Source organism: Catharus ustulatus, chromosome 1 (assembly GCF_009819885.2).
Source record: "Catharus ustulatus isolate bCatUst1 chromosome 1, bCatUst1.pri.v2, whole genome shotgun sequence".
Lineage (NCBI taxonomy): Eukaryota > Metazoa > Chordata > Aves > Passeriformes > Turdidae > Catharus > Catharus ustulatus.
The window spans coordinates 82,639,077-82,655,567 of record NC_046221.1 but is presented as its reverse complement, the minus strand read 5'-3'; the positions used below and the strand labels follow the sequence as shown (position 1 = coordinate 82,655,567).

At 42.9% G+C, this 16,491-nt stretch overlaps 1 protein-coding gene across 1 annotated transcript in view; it reads right to left on the bottom strand.

Annotated features, from left to right (window-relative positions):
• MYO10 (myosin X) overlaps nucleotides 1-16,491 on the bottom strand; it is a 166,830-nt gene that overhangs the window by 132,956 nt on the left and 17,383 nt on the right. The gene's annotated exons all lie outside the window — the stretch shown is intronic.

The window sequence follows — 16,491 nt, the reverse complement described above, 5'->3', positions numbered from 1 at the left end:
CACTTCTTTCACCTTTTTTTCTAAACTACTCCTCTTTATATGGTTCTCCTCTCTTGGCTGCACAATACAGAGGATTTAAAAAAAAAGACCAACTAGTAACAAGTGAGGTTACAAAGAACTGATATTTGCTTTGGAGACTTGGCAACACTGTAAGTGAGACACCTATGTCAGTCTGGTAGGGCAGGTAGAGCTTAATGCTGCATCTACGACCTGGCTGGTAGATGCAGCATTAAGAGAACAGAAATATCTAGCACTGAAAACAAGGAAGTAGGACCACAGCTGATACTGCACCTGCAGCAAAAGCCATCCCTTAAGCAATAGCCACTTGAATTGCTCCTGCGTAGGAGAAGACTTTAGCTGGCATGAAAACACTGAGCAGCAGTGACCCATGGCCTGACTTCCAACCCAAACTATACTCCTCTTCAAACATCTGGTTCCATATCAGGGCAACAGTATTTTAGTGGCTTTTGGAGAACAGAAGTGTTTTTTCACCAGAAAAGTCAAATACCCTCCTAAAGAAAAAGCAAAGGAGTGGTAGGAAAGTGCTGGACATACCCTGATATATATATAAGGTTTGGGTGTACAATCACAAAAAAACCCCAGTGAAAATAATTTTGCATGCTGGCATCCAAAGGCTGTCCTTGCCTGAATTTTCACACAGAGAAATCAGACAGGTGGTGGGAGTGCAGTCCTAAATAATAGTCAAGACAAGATCTTTTATTCTGTTACCTATTTAAGGTGAGTGGCTTGTCAGCTTACCATGGACTTCAGCCACATTACAGGTTACATGCTTTTATGCTTAATGTTGAATAAATGTTATTCTTCTTTCTATGGGACAATAGCAGCACTGAGATTAAATAGCACTCATGGAGAATTTAAAAACTCTTGCTGTTTGATTTCCCTAAATGGGAAGAGCTCACCTGGACACAGAGGATGAGGCAAGAGCATCCCTCTTTATTTTCTGCCACTGCATCTTTTCACAAACTGCTTTCCATTTTCAGTGCTGCAAACGCCTGCAGAGCATTTGCCCTTTTATTTCCAAAACTTCAAGTCAGATGGTTTCTAAGTACACAGCAATTCTGAAGCAGTTCAAATGCAAGGCTTGTCAACTCAAAAGTGCAGGGTTAGGGCAGATGGAAGTGGAAAGGAGAGTGCCAATACCTGAGGTGGGTTGGGGGGAGCAGGAGACTGGGAAAGAATGGGGAAACACCTCCCCACAAGTGGTAAAAGCAATAGATAAGAGTTGAGTATTAAATTCAAAATTCAGGAACATCAGCTGAGCACTTCCACCCACTCTCCTGGGTCTACATCACACTCTGGTCATCAGAAAACCCAGGGCACTGCTTTGTTTTAATTCTCTTGAACACCACACACATCCCCATGCTGACTGGTCCAGGGGTACCTCTCACCCTGCACTTCCCAGAGGAAGGAACAATTTTGTGAGGGCATTGCTCTATACTTCCTCTGCTACCTCTACACCAGAGCCAGCAAACAGAAACGTCCTATGTCCCTCAGGTACAGACACAGGAGAGATGACAACTTTGCAGGCTACATATTTGGTACTAAGGAATATCTACCACAACTCTCATGTGGAGACAAAGGGTTTTTTTCACATTAATGCCTGTGCTGCCATCAGCTCACTGTCCCCAGGAGTGCCCGAAAGTGAAAACCTGAGGCTTGCAGCTGCCTGTCAACCCCTGTGGGGCTGGATGATGCAGAGCCCACTAAATTCACCATGGAATGGGTCTAAAGCCCATAAGCACGAGTGCACAGCAAGAGAGATGATGTGATGATGCACCCATGCTACACCATGCCATACAATGAAAGCAGGGTGACCAGCTTCGCCTGGGATTCCTGCATGTCATCAGCCACCTCATTTCATCTGTGCACCACAGAAGGCTGAAACTGACAGAGACCTCTGGAGAGCCTCTAGCCCAGGGGCTCAAGCAGGCTCACACAGAGCTGCCTGTAAAAGCACTCAATCACTCCCACAATAGACACTGTTTCCTGATGTTCAGTGTGAGTCTCCCGTGTTTCAGCCTATGCCCACTGCCTCTGAGCCTGTCACTGAGCATCACCAAGAAGAGCTGGCTCCCTCCTCTTTTATCTTTCCTCCAGCTATTTACACACACAGGTGGGATTCCCTTGAGCCTTATCCAGGCTTAAGAATTCTAGCTCTCTCAGCTTGTAGTCCTAGGAGAGAGACTCTTCCTGATCTTTCTGGTCCTTTGTTAGACCCTATGCAGTATATCCATGTCTCTCCCACCCTGGGGAACACACAACTGGACACAGCACTCCAGCTCACAGCTCACAAGGGCTGAGCAGAGGGGTAGGATCACCTGCATCAACGTGCAGGCAACACTTTACTAACATGTTCAACAGTAATGTCTATAGATACCTCATGAGATACTCCTGACTCAACATAGGACAGCAGAAGAAGGAATCCTCATTGAACTACCCCACTCAATCAGAAAACCACTGTTCCATGTTTGAATATTTTGCAGTTATTAGTGGTATTATTATGGCATAAAATGAAAGGACTAAAAGGTTGTCCAGTTCTCAGAAAATTTTTATTTCACTGATCTTTTCTGCCCTGAGCTAATAACTCCACAGGAACAAGGCACAGCAAAGTTTCACCCCACAGCAGTCATACTTTGGTTCACGTATTGCAAGGGATTTAATGATGGTGGCTATTGTCACCATCAGGCTCTGGAGACCTCATGGCTTGAGAGGAGCACGCATGTACTACTGTCACCCCAAGCAGCAAAGAGAATTTGGTCCCAGCCTTCCCCCCTTCCCCCCCACAGAAATATTTTGTGAGCCTGCTGCTGGGCACTAAAGGTCAGGCCTGGTCAGTCTCCACCATCTCCTTCTACGTGAGCTCAATCCACCTAAATGAACACATGAAGAGCAAAAAAACCTGCCAAAATGCAGTCAAGTTCTTCAAGTGTTTCAGGACAACCAAACCCCTGTTATTCCACCAGTTTATTATTTGCCAGCATCTCAGAAGCTCAAGTAACGTGAAGTTTATGCTTTCAAGAGCAATGAAAAGCTTGCAAACATTAAGCCGCAACAAAATTTGCCAAAACCTCAGCATTCAAAATACCCTCTCAGAAGGAGGAATAGGTTTTCCATCTTGAAATTAAATAATTAATGCTGCAAAGTCTTTTTTCTTGCTATGAAGGGGAAAAGAAAGGGCCTGAAGAGAAGCCTTCACTTGGTTGGGCTAATGGTATAATAAGCTTTTTAAAGCAGGGAAGGGGGTTGATTTAAACAAATGTACATTGTTAGGGGTCAATAGCTGCTATTCAAAGGAGGCTGGAACAATGCAGTTCACAAAGCCGGAGGCATCTGGAATGCAAATACATGTTCCCTGTCAAGGTAGCTCTACAATGGAGTGTCTGTCCATGGGCCTTCCCCTCTGGGTGGGGGCAAAACAAAAAGGTCTTGGCAAGAGATATCTCCCCGACTATGCAAGTTACAGATATTGATCCAGCTGCAGTGCCTTAGCCATGTGACAAAATCTTCACCAGTGCCTAATTTATGGACAAGACTTGGCATACAAGACCCACCTGAGGAAGGAATCCTCTCGATGTAAATCTTGGGTACATTGACCTCAGCCTTTTTCACAGGAAGAAGCCTGGTGTCTTAGGTTACTCCAGAGCTCCCTGACAAGCCAGCCTTCTGTGGTAAGAGGGCAAAGAAAGCCATGGAACACTAACTACAGCCCAGTGTTTTTATTTCCATGAAGTAACGTTGTAAAAATACTTGGAATAGTGTTTGTAGAAGAACAGCCATATGCCATCATTTCCGTAGCAAATAAATTTCTCCTGACTGCAAAACTGAAAGGAAATAGCTTTGCAAGTCTCACAGCTGCAAGACCACCTGGAGAAGTCCTGGGTCCTTCTACCTCACAGATTTTGATGCTGAAAATGCAAACGCTTCTTCTTGTCTTCCTCAGTACTCTGTTCTTGGAGATGACAAAAATCCATTTTTTTTTCCTTTCTGTTGGATATATATGCTGAAAATCACAAAATAATTGAAGAACTTTATCCCAATTAAGTAAAATGGTGGAGCATGCATTGCAAAACTCTAATTAACAAATTAGATTTTATATGCATACATGCTGTATGCTGAATAAAATAACTGCACAATAATTATATTTTATATATGAAAAAGTAGATACTGAATAACAACTGTGTTCTCATTTCAGTGCAAACACTACTCATTCACACCTTATAATGTGAAATCCAGTCAACCTATCAATGCAGTTGATTCAAAACAGTTAAAACTGCTTTAAATTAAGAGCTATGAATGTAGGTTATGCTCCATCTGCATTCAAAAAGCACGTCACTACTGAGGCTTGGCAAAGTGAAAGAACAATAGACAATATGTATTTAGAGAACCTTTTGTTTATGCACCTCAGTAGCTTGGCTCCAAATACAAAGTCTAAGAGACAGGAAGAGATGTTATTAACTAGGTCAAGCAGGACATAGCTTTTTAATGCAAAAGATAACCAAAACCACACTACTCTTCATTCCTTCACTTTCCTAAATCACAAACTGATGACAATCAAGGAGGGGCCACAAAAAGAAAGAGGTTATCAAGAAAAAGACACTAATTTGCTAATTTCATATTAATAGTAAGTTATTCTGAAAACTCACTCTTCCCTGGCTTGTCTACTGAAAACAGTTATATTTAGGTACCCAAAAACATATTAAGTGCCTGGCCAGACTACTCAATGGAAAGCTCACTGGAAGCTGAATACCCCTCACTGACACCAATTCACATATGAACTATTCAGCCTCTTGAGTAGAAAATCAGACCTGTTCTTCCATATCTAAGTCCAGGGAAACAAGCTGTAATGGCCATTTGTCTGATGTATTGTTCTTTAATTCAGAATGTTGGTCCAGATGCCCTCATTTGCACTGCCTGGCTTCCTTGGTTCTGCATTCCATCAACAAAAGGCTTCCAGAAGAGCTGGTCATCAGTAGTGGCTGAATGTGGGAACTACTAGAAGGGTCTGTGGTTACTACCGTCACATGATGTACAAAAGGGAAATAAATGAACACTCCAGAAATTGCTCCGAGACAGTGTCACCAATAGGCTCAATTTCACAACAGCCAGGTTACCCCTCTCTGCCAGCAGTCAGGAATCAGCATTGTTTATTCAGGGATGATAGGGTGGATGGAAGAAGGACTAGTTCATTATAGAGAAGGACTAGTTGAACCCCATACATAGTGAGAGAAAGCACAACTTTGTAAATTTATTTGAAAATGCAATCTAAATTCAGTTCCTTGAACTCAACTTCATGAACTGATTATCTACATAAATCAAGGCAAATGCTTAATCCAGCCTAACTGGATAAAATTACTTTTCAAATCCTTACAGTAGCATTCACAATTTCCTCAGAAAACACTCGGGGGCAAAATACTAACACCTTCCTCTCAACAAATTTAGTACTGTTTCTTAAACAATACTATTTTCTTTCCTGTTTTAAAGCAGAACAAAGCCATGGAGATGCTTCCATGGGATATAAGGTCAGTTCAGGGAGGTTCGTTTCCTGCAGTGCAAAATGTCCTTGAAAATGAGATGTTTCTGTTGTCTGTCAATCCCCCACATCAGATCAAAGCACCAGCTCTCCTGCTCCTGAGGTCTGTGCAACAGCTGCTGATCAACCTTGAACAGGCTCCATCTCCTCCAATTTCAGTAACTGGAGATAGCACAGAGCTAGTGATGGTATACTACTTTAAAAAAAAGAAACTGGATAAAAACATACATTATTACTGACTTGAAAGAGAACCAGAATAAATTTGAACCTTCCTCAGCCCTTTGAAGTCACCAGCACTTCTTATAAGACCACTGCTTCATATATGATAGTATTGTCTACATAGATTAAAAAAAAACCCCAACAAATAACAGCACAAAAATTTTTATCTTCCAATTATGCCCAACACAAGCAGTACACAGGCATTACTCTCCAGGTGGACAAGCATGTTCCTCCTCATCTTCTGCTGTTGAGCGTGAAGACACCCATCACTAATAGACCTCACCCAAAAGCCAAAAGGCAATTCCATCAAAAAGCTATTGCACTTCTCTCTCTGCTAGAGCTTCTGCAAATGTGGCTGTCAGCTCTTGAGGACAAGAGATTTCCTCATGGCTAGGAAGCAGCAACTTTATCATGTTCTCAAAAGCAAACCCAAAAACCATCAAGTCTTTTTGGAAGACTTACTGGTATTGGTATAGTCTGAGTTATGACTTTCATGAGAAATTCAGCAAACTTGTTTTGACAAGTTTTACAAAATACTTTTTATCACTTTCAAGACTGTCTAAACCATATCCCAGCATCATGGCTGCAAAAACATGACAGTGCAGGAGTGTTGAAGACCTACTGCCATTAACAATTGTGGTCAAGTAAGACAGGCTGCTAGCAGACAGCAGTTTATTCTCATGCCTGCAAATGAAGGCATGAAAGGTAAAGAAATAACAGTTTCTGTTCAGTCGAGACAATGGCATTTCTGATTAAATCTGAAATTAAAAATCACTGCTCTAAGTACTATTTAGCAACTGACTATGAACAGAACTGCAAAAATGAAGCAGAGAAATACATACAGCAACTTTTCTCAATCTAATGGATCTGCAGTTTCAAGTCCCACTTTAAATCACCATCAGCTGGTATCACAGACTTGCCTGGCTTATGGCACTGCCTCCACCACTCTCACCCCTCTACCTTAGCTTGGAAGGAGGAGGCAGGATTTTAATCTGTCCAAAGTCAGTAAGGAAGTAAGTAATCAAAAAAGGAAAGGAACGCAGAACCAAGGAAGGGCAGTGCACAAGAAAGCAGTAGGGAAGAGAGACTCCACTAAGAACTGTTCACCAAAGCTGACAGCAATGCAGCCAGCAGGAGTAGCTGTCCCAGCACAGCTTCCAAACAAGACAATTTCAATCACCACTAGCTTTTGCTTACATACCCTTTGCCACATCATCTAGTCAGCTCTCACACTGCTGTGCAACTCTACCAGTGACTCAGGGAAAAGGAGAACAGCCTGCCAAAATGTCTGTAGCTCATCCACCATGCCTGGTCGGGCCTGGCAGTCCCCAGTCCAAAAGCTGCCAGCTTGGCAATGCTTTACTTATGCTACATGACATGATTATAAACACACATCAAGGGGGAGAAGGATTTTTAAATCCACACGTGAGAGAAGTCATGCTAACACTCTCATTCCTTGCTTAAGCTGCCCTCTTGGGACTGGGGTTTCAAAAACAATGAGGCAAAGCAATGGTGCCAATTACTTCACTACTCTCGTTGCTGAGGCTCAGCCACGCAGTTTTGCTCTTCTTCAGAAACTCTGCCCTTAAAAACTTAAAAGTTATCTGCCACAGGTGGCTAACAGTCTCAAAACTGCTTTTCACAAGTTTTGCAAAAGACCCAAGCAATTTTTTCACCATCCTTTTATCTCTCCTATCTGGACACAAAGCAAAGACCAGGCCAGCCAACTCATGAGCACTAGCCACAGGGCATGGGAGAGACCAACCATTCTGAATCAAGGTTTAGTTTGAGACTGAACTTGAGAAATGGTTCTCATTGACTGTTTGTAAAGACCAATGAGAGTACTGTTTTCAAAATGTGAACTTCTGCTTGCAAATGTACATGTTCAGTCTCATTTAAAAAATTTTGTTGAGGAGGAACATCTTAAATGAGTACTTCAAAGCTGATTAGGCAGAAAAAGAAAAAAAACATTTGTTTTGGCACATTTGTTCTGAAGAGAAGCATTTACCACTTACTTTCATGAGACATTAAACTCTTCATTAGGTTCATTAGTCAAGCACTGTTCAGTTCTTAACATCGTTCTCCACATACCTGGATATGAAAATTTCTGAAGATAATCCAGTACAAAACAACTATACAGTAGTACTGGTTTTACTACAGATGTTAGGTTTGATACACAGGCATGGATATGCCTTGTCTAGAGGGGCTTTGTAATAATTCAGCCTGTTGTGAACTTTCGAAGCAGATGAACTTTCTGAACAATATACATTTTCTACCTTTGAATAGTCTTTGTCAGTTATCTGATTTTATTCTGGCAGTATTAGTCAAAGCCTTCTTACATCAAGAAGCATCACTGATATAATGCCAGTGCTGCACCTAAAAGCAAGCAGGAGGAATTGCATTAGGAAGGTAAGGACTATTCCTGGCTTCTACGAAGCTCAGTGTTGCCTTTTTCTTTTTTCCCCTTCTCATGCCAAAAAAGCAGGCAATTCCAGGAAAGCATACTTTTACCCAAATGGGATTCTGGTGTGAAAAAACTAATCCATATTAAACAGCAGACTGTGCAAGGTAACAAGCACACTTAAAAATTATTCCCAACAATAGTACTACAGCTTTCACTTCTCAGTTTACTGGCATCAAACTACAAAAGGTTCCACTTTAGTTTTATATTCCAGATTGGCAGTTTTCATGATCCTTTTACGGGGCTGAAAACATTAGAGGGATTTTTTGTATTTTGTTTATGTCTCCCTGTAGCTCAAAAATATCAGTTTACAGGTAAACAATTTTCATGTGTTGAAGTAGAGGTGGGCAAGTAAATAAAGTATTTCCAGACTCAATCATTGCAAAAAACAGGTATAAGATCAGAGACATATGACAAAAACAAACTGACCCACCCAGCCCACATTCTTTGTAAGTAGTTAGGGTTATTTTCCCCCCTCTCTTCTTCCAAGCTCCATATTTGCTTGAAATTAAAACTCAGGATTTTGTAGAGATACATGTCACACTTTGGTGCCATAAGACTTAGCAAGACTTCATTCCAAGGCTAAGAAAGTAAGTGTGAAAAGGAGTGAGAAAAGACAATAACGGATCATAGTTCTTTCACTCTTTTATTAATAGAAACACTGATTATTGAAAACAGAATTTTAAATGTCAGGTCATAAGTTCTGTTGCTAAGTTTTATTGATCCTCTCACATTGAATTTACAATTGATGATTCAGTATGCTTCATTTCACTTGGCAGCTTTGCTTTCACAAAAGGATTGCTACATATCTCTCTCTTGCCACAGGGACACAAGTACTAAAAGAATGTATTTTACACTAAATTATTTATTTACTTGACTAGTTCATGCTTTGGTTTTGGGTGTTTTTTTTGGGGGGGAGGAGTGGTGTTTGGTTTTTTTTTTGTTTGGGGCCTTTTTGTTGGTTTGGTGTTATTTTGTTTGTTTGTTTGGATTATTTCTTTGTTTTCTTTTTTAAAATCAAATTTTGGCAAGCTATATAGGGTTTGCCCTACAAACACCCAGAACTCTTTGATAACTTTGCCCTATGATGTCCACAGGACCCTGCATATAGGTAAACATCTACAAAATAAGGAGAAATAGATGAAAAACTGTACGTAAATTAGAGTAATTTCACAACTATAAGGCATACCAGATTATAAGGCGCTCTTCTGGGTGTCGGCAAATTTCGCAACTTTGTCCATATATAAGGCGCGCTGGACTATAAGGCGCACATTTTTTTTTTTTTCAGTGAGGAGCCATGTGCAACAAAGTAACCAATTAGTAACAGAATCCTGCAATCCCGGGGTTTACTGGCAGGTGCTCAATTTGCAAACGTTTTTCACAGATTGGCATAGCCTTTAAACGCAGCCTCAGGCGCCCTCCCCGTGCCACGGGCCCCGGCACTCTCGCCCGCCCCCAGCGCTAGTTGGCACGGCTCTTGCGGTTGACGCAGCTCTTGTGGCTCTGCGTGGCTCCGCGCGGCACAGCTCGCAGCACCACGTGGTTCGGCTTGGCGCGTGGCTCTGCGCAGCTCTGCGTGGCTTGGCTCAGCACAGCACGCAGCTTTGCACAGCTCGTGGCTCTCCTGGCTCGCACTTCTGACTTGTCAGCAAATTTCCAAACTTTGTCCATATATAAGGCACAGCAGATTATAAGGCGCACTTTCAGTTTTCAATCAAAATTTTAGTCAAAAGGGTGCACCTTATAGTTGTAAAATTACTGTAGAATGTGCTGTTGCACCTGTACAGTAGCCTTTTCAATAAGCATTTCAGCCTTCCCTTTCTGAAGCCCACCTGACTGGTCTGACCCCTCACTGAGGAACGAATCCCAACTACACTTTGACCACAAGCAGTTGAGACGTTTGGGCTGCTCAGACATTTGGAGCTCAGGTTCTCCACTCCCACGAGCCACAGTGACACATCTGCAGCCCCTGCTCCATCCTGTTTATATGCTCTGCTAAAACTCAGGGGCAATACCCTGGATTTGAGACAAGCACCTCTTCACAGCACCAGCTCCAACAGATAAGACACTTGGGCAGCCCAGCAGCCTGCTCCACACATGTGGTCCCTCAGGGTGGGCACAGGGCAGCACACCACAGCTCAAAGGCAGGAACGGGAGCCCAGGGAAGCCTGCTGAAGATTAAACACATCATGTCTGCATCTGGCCCAAAAAACATGGATTTCTGGCCTGCAGCAAGTGGGTAGCAGCAGCACTGAGGCACACTTGAAAAGCTTGGGCAGACATTATCAAGCTTTGGGCAGATGTTATCAGGCTTTCAGAATGGGTCCAACATAGCTTATGGAACAACTTGAGGTGGTGGGGAACCAGTACTACATTCCCAGGACCTAATAATCCTTAAAAATTAAATAAATAAAAATATTAAAAATCCAGGTGGTAAGGAGGAGGGGAGTCATACTCCTCTATGTCTGAAGCCCATCTGTGCTGCCTGGCTTCTAGAAGCAGGTTTGGAAAAATGGGGTAACACCATTGCCAGGGCATGGGTGTCCCAGCAAATGGCAGGCAACACAATGTCCTCCCATGCTCTCCCTCCTTGCCTTTTGCAATTCGAATGAATGCTGAAAGAGTTGACACTGCCACTAAAGTCCTAAATTGGAAGGCTAATGTTAGCAACTTCCCACACTAATTTGTACACTGCAAACCACAATAATCACTGAGTAACTCCAAATTGCCTGTCTGGAGATCACCTGATGAAAACACAACCAATTAAGCAAAATGTAATGGCACACTTTATCATTAGAGAGCAGAGCACTGGCTTATTCCCATGCACCCGAGGCAGAAAGGCTGGTAAGCACAACAGATGCATACAGGGAGCGTGGGGAATGCAGAGGTACATTGCTGTGCTTGCTGAGCACTGCCTGAGCTCAGTCTGGCTCCTCACACAGAGTATGCATGACCAGCCTCACTGTGAGAAAGGTTTTTGTAACTCACAAGGACATGTGCACTTTTTATGGCATGGAATATCTGATGCCTTTTGCCCTCTGACCTTCTGAAGCTCACTGCCTTGCATGCAGCAATGAAATGCACATCTTAAAAAACAAAAGCAAGCAGGCAACAATCCCAGCATTCATGCATGAAAGCATTCATAACATGCTAACGGGCATTGTACTTCAACACAAAAAAGGGAAAGATTCTTTGCTGGAGAATTATGGGAGCTTTAGTCAACAGAACAGAACTAAGTACCTAAGTAAAAGAGTAATCTGGGTAACTGTTTAAATAGATTTTCTCTATTTTCAGAAGAGGGAGAGTGGCGGGAAAAGAGTTGAAAAGTGACCGTCAGACTTCCCAGCACACCTGTGAAGAGAAACACAAGTCTACACACACTGGGAAAAAAAAAAGTTTATTCCATTTTCCATTTGTTTCAGAATTAATTCACATTTCCAGCATCTGAATAAAGGATACTAAGAGGACTCTCTGAAATTATTGCATCTGTCCACAATCCTGAAGATATACTTTCCTATATACAGTAATTTCACGATTATAAGCTGCACCATTTTGACTAAAGTTTTGGTCCGAACCCAGAAGTGCGGTTTGTAATCCGGAGCGGCTAATATGCGAAAAAAAGTTCTGAAATTTGCCAACTGGAAATGTGAGCCGGCAGCAGCCCGGAGCCGAGCCAAGCCCACCTGGCTCTGGCAGGGCAGCGCCGGGCCCAGGGGCGCGAATGCAGCGGTGGTGGGACCGGCAGCACCGAGCCAGGGCCAGCTTACCCAGCAGTTGCGGGGCCAGCAGCGCCAGGTCCCAGGCCGGGGGAAGCAAATGCGGCGGGGGCCGAGTGGGCAGCCCTAGGCTGGGGGAAGCGGACGTGGTGGGGGTTGGGCAGAGCGAACGCAGCAGTGGCAGGACCAGCAGTGCCGGGCCAGAGTCAGCCCGCCCAGTAGGGGCAGGGCCAGCAGCACCGGCCCCCAGGTTGGGGGGGGCGAACACGGCAGCAGTGGGACCAGCAGCGCCAAGCCAGGGCCAGCCCGCCCGGTGCTGGCAGTGCAGGCGGGGGCGAGTGAGCCGGCAGTGGCGGCCGGCCCCTAGCAGCCCCGCTGAGCAGCAGCGCCGAGCCAGCTCACTCGGCCCTGTCGGTAGCCCCAAGCAGGCTGAGCCCACATGGCCCCGAGCCGAGCCAGTAAATTCCGTGATCCCACGATTCTGTTACTAATTGGCAACTTTGTGAAATTTGCATGGGGATCCTCGCTGCGAACGAAAGTGCAGCTAATAATCTGGTGCGGCTTATATATGGACAAAGAACGAAATGTTGCCGACACCCGGACATGTGGTTTATAATTAGGTGCAGCTTGTAATCGTGAAGTTACTGTAATTTTTTTTTTGTCCTACATACCCTGATCAATATTTTGGGGTGCCTGGGAGGAAACACTCCCTGAGACCTTGGTGTCCACTTCTCTTGGGCCCAAAGCAGACAGAACTGCTAGCTCTTCCCATTCTTTCCTTCTCCAATGATTACCTTCTTCTCCTGCTTCTCAAGTCAGGAACTCAGAAAAGACTCCCAACAAATCTTAAAACTCAGCCATGAACAAAGACGTAAAAAATGTAAGATTTGATCAATGTTGTCTTTCAATGTTTTTCAATTTTCTCAAGAAATATGAAGAGAATATGTCACACTGCAAAAGACAAGGAAAATTAGTTGGCAGTAGTAGAAGAGAAATTTAATCCCAGCCCAGTCTCCTTCTCAGCTGTTGCACAGTATGAGCAGAAGACTGTCAATCAGGGCTAATCTCCACTTTCCCAGAGGTAAGGTGACACCAGGGCAGGCTGCACAGGTGGCATTTCACACCACTGTAATACAGGCAGAAGGTGCAACTTAGTATAAAGGAGAATTTGGGATCCACATTGAAGGAAGATTTACCAATAAAGTTTATACAGTGGCTAAGTCCGAAATCCATGAAGTTCAGATAAAAGACATTGTTTCTATATGCACTTTGAACACTTCTGCATTTTATCAACTTCAAACTTCTCTCAGAAACCAGGTGATACTTTGCAATGATCCCCACTGCAGAGCCTGGCCACTGCTGATGAATACCAATGGTATGCAGCAGTTGCAAGGTAAAGAGACAGCCTGAACACTGCATCCATTGTATTCAGCTGCCCAAGGTCACAACTCTCTGAAAAGCAATCTCCTGCTTTTTTGCTTACTCCACTTCTCCCTGACCAGATCCATTTCCTTGGAGTAATGCTACCCTTATTAGGGTATCTGTTTAGATTCTTCTGCAGTTGTGCAACTATAAAATGAAACATTTACAGGGCAAGTCAGCAGAGTCATTATTGCAAATCATTATTGCTTTTATTGGCATTTTTCCTACATGTTACATTAAAAGAATTTACTCCTTTGAAGTTCATTCACTACAGAAGGGAGTACCCTTAGTAGGAAACAGAAAAAGAGAATGTATTTTACATGAGCAAACCTTCTCTCTTCCATAGACACTTGCACATCATATGCTGCACAGAACCCTGCAATTGCATATTGTTCCATCTCACATCTATAGACAAACCCCCAAGGCAGTCATACAAAGCAGCTCACAGGTTCCTTGGATGTGCAGTGACACATCTTTCCTCATGGCTTGCAGCACCTTTTCAAGGAAGCTTAAAATCTGCACTCCACCTTTCAACAGAAAGGTGTGTCCCGTTTCCTCATTTGCAGGCACACCTAGAGACGTGACGCATTCCCATTCTGCATCCTTGTTTCTGTGACAAGGACAGACATCTACTGTATGACTCTGGTATTCAATTTTTTTTTTCTTTCTTCCTTCCATGTGTGCTTAAAAGAGCTGGTAATTGTCAAAACGTAAAATTACTACCTCAATCTAGTACTCATGGCAGGGGAAGGAATGCAGAAACCCAGAGCAATTGCGTCTGTAATTTTTTTGCACACAGGTGCATTTTACTGTACAGCAGGTTGTTGAAAATTTAATCCAAAACTAAACCACAAAGAAATTAGAAGCGCTTAATCAAACAGAAATTATTTAAAGCATTACCCCCTGACAAAATAGGCATTTATCTCAGAGAGAACCAGGATTAAGGAAATATATCTGGGTTCAGACTCTCCTCTAGTTCACTACATCCAGTGCACAAAAGCATCATTAAACTAGGATTGAATAGTTACATGCTACATGTCAGCAGGCAATGGACCTCCTCAGCCAAATTATTTTGACAATACACTGTAATCTCCCAGAGATGCACCATTCATATATCACGGTGGGAACCTCTTGCACCTAGGCCCTTCCCATTAGCCAAGGGGACTAGCTCAAGCAAGCAGTGAAGCAATACTGCAGCAGAGAGGCAAAAATTTTTCCCCCCTGTTTCTGCAGGATCAGGTCTGAAATAAGATCACACTCTTTACTAACTGACCTACTTGGGTCGAGATGCCAAACTCAACCATGGAGGAGATCCTGTTCCCTTCACACAAACACCTGCCAGCTGTGACTGACAGTCACGTTTTCCTCAGCCTGGAAGAGCCTGCAGTGCCAGCTGTGGAAAGCTGTGCTTCCCCATATTAGAAAAACTGATGCAAGACCAGAGGATGGGCTGGCAAAAACACAGCTGCTTTGAGCAGAGATACATGAGATAAAGAAAGGCCACGAAGATGACTGGGGGTCCAAAGCTTGACTACGCTGTCGGTGAAAAAAGATTTGTTCATATCCAATCTAGACCTTTCCTGGTGCAACTGGAGGCTGTTTCCTCTTGTCCCATCATTTGTTACTTGTGAGAAGAGACCAACCTCACCTGGCTACCACCTCCTTACAGGTATTTGTAGAGAGATACTACTGTCAGGCAACAGACAGACAATACACACAGATCATACAGCAACTTTAAGTCTGACAAAAGCATAGCCTTCTCCTACAAGGTAACTGCTCCAGCACATTTGCTCATCCCTGCCCTGCATCTCCCAGCTTCCTCCCTCACCCTGCCACCCAAAAAGTATGCTGGAAGCTATGAGTCAACACACTGGACAGAAGGCCCTCACAGGCAATCCCCATTGACCTTAAAAGCCCGTGGAACCATGACTTTTCTCTGCAGTTACCTCTGAAAGTGTGTCTACTGAGCAGCATGAATGATTACATGGAAATTCATTTTACTTTGCAATGAATTACATCAACCAACTCCTCTGTAAACTTTTGAATTAAATCAACCAACTACTCTGTAAAAGTCAGCCCAGACAATTCCACAAACATCTGCTTCCCATAGCGTGGTGCAGTTCCCCAGTCTGAGACCTGGGAGGGCTTTGCAAGCTTTCCATCACAAGGATGATGCTTTAAATTATCTATAAAGAAGTTGACTGCACAATAATTTCAAGTCAAATTATCAGTGTGCCTAAATTAAAAAGCAAGTGTAGCACTCAAAATGCAGTATTACTGATTCTTCCCTGCTTGCAGAGGTACTTATTTTTATATTAACATACAGAACAAAACAAAACAAAAAAAAACAACCAAACAAACCCAAAGCCCTAAAAGCAGAAGTAATAACCAAAACAAAACTCAAAGAAAATGGGCTTCATAGCAGGTCTGCAGAAGCTCAAACTGGGAATTTTCCATGACTGTTTCACACAGTGCTATTAAAACATATTTAATTGTACATGCTCATAATCAGATTTTTATGGCACAAAAGAATGCAAGTATGAAACAAATATAAATGCCTTCCTCTGCCTATACCAAGCCAGTATCTTTTACTACTTTTCATGCTAATAAGAAAGCCACTCCTCATATTACTAGGCTGTCAATAAATGAAAAAACAACAAACCAACCAACAAAAAAAATATAGGTATTTGTTCTGTTTGGGCGGTGGATTTTTGTCTTGTTTTGTTGGGATTTTTTCAGAACTCTTAGGTAAAATAAAATTACCCAAACACTACTAAAAAAAAAACTCTCCCACAAATAATGAAGCATGGAATTGTGCAAAGGGAAGCATTTTTAGCTAATTAGTGTAGAACAGAAGAGGATTCAGGAAAGTCTTCTTAGTCAGAAAGAGCATGTGCTTGATTTCAGCTGATATGAATGTGACACAAACCCAAGAATAAATGATTGTTTCTTCAGCCCAGACCTCCTCTGGGAAAACTGCTCCAACTTGGTCACCTGGAGGGGTACTCATCCCTACAGAATTACTCTCAAAAACATAATTTCAAAAATTTTCAATGTTTTCAAGCATGTTACTAATTATTCATACTGTTTTAGCCAGAATTGTATTTTTACTCTTCAAAAAC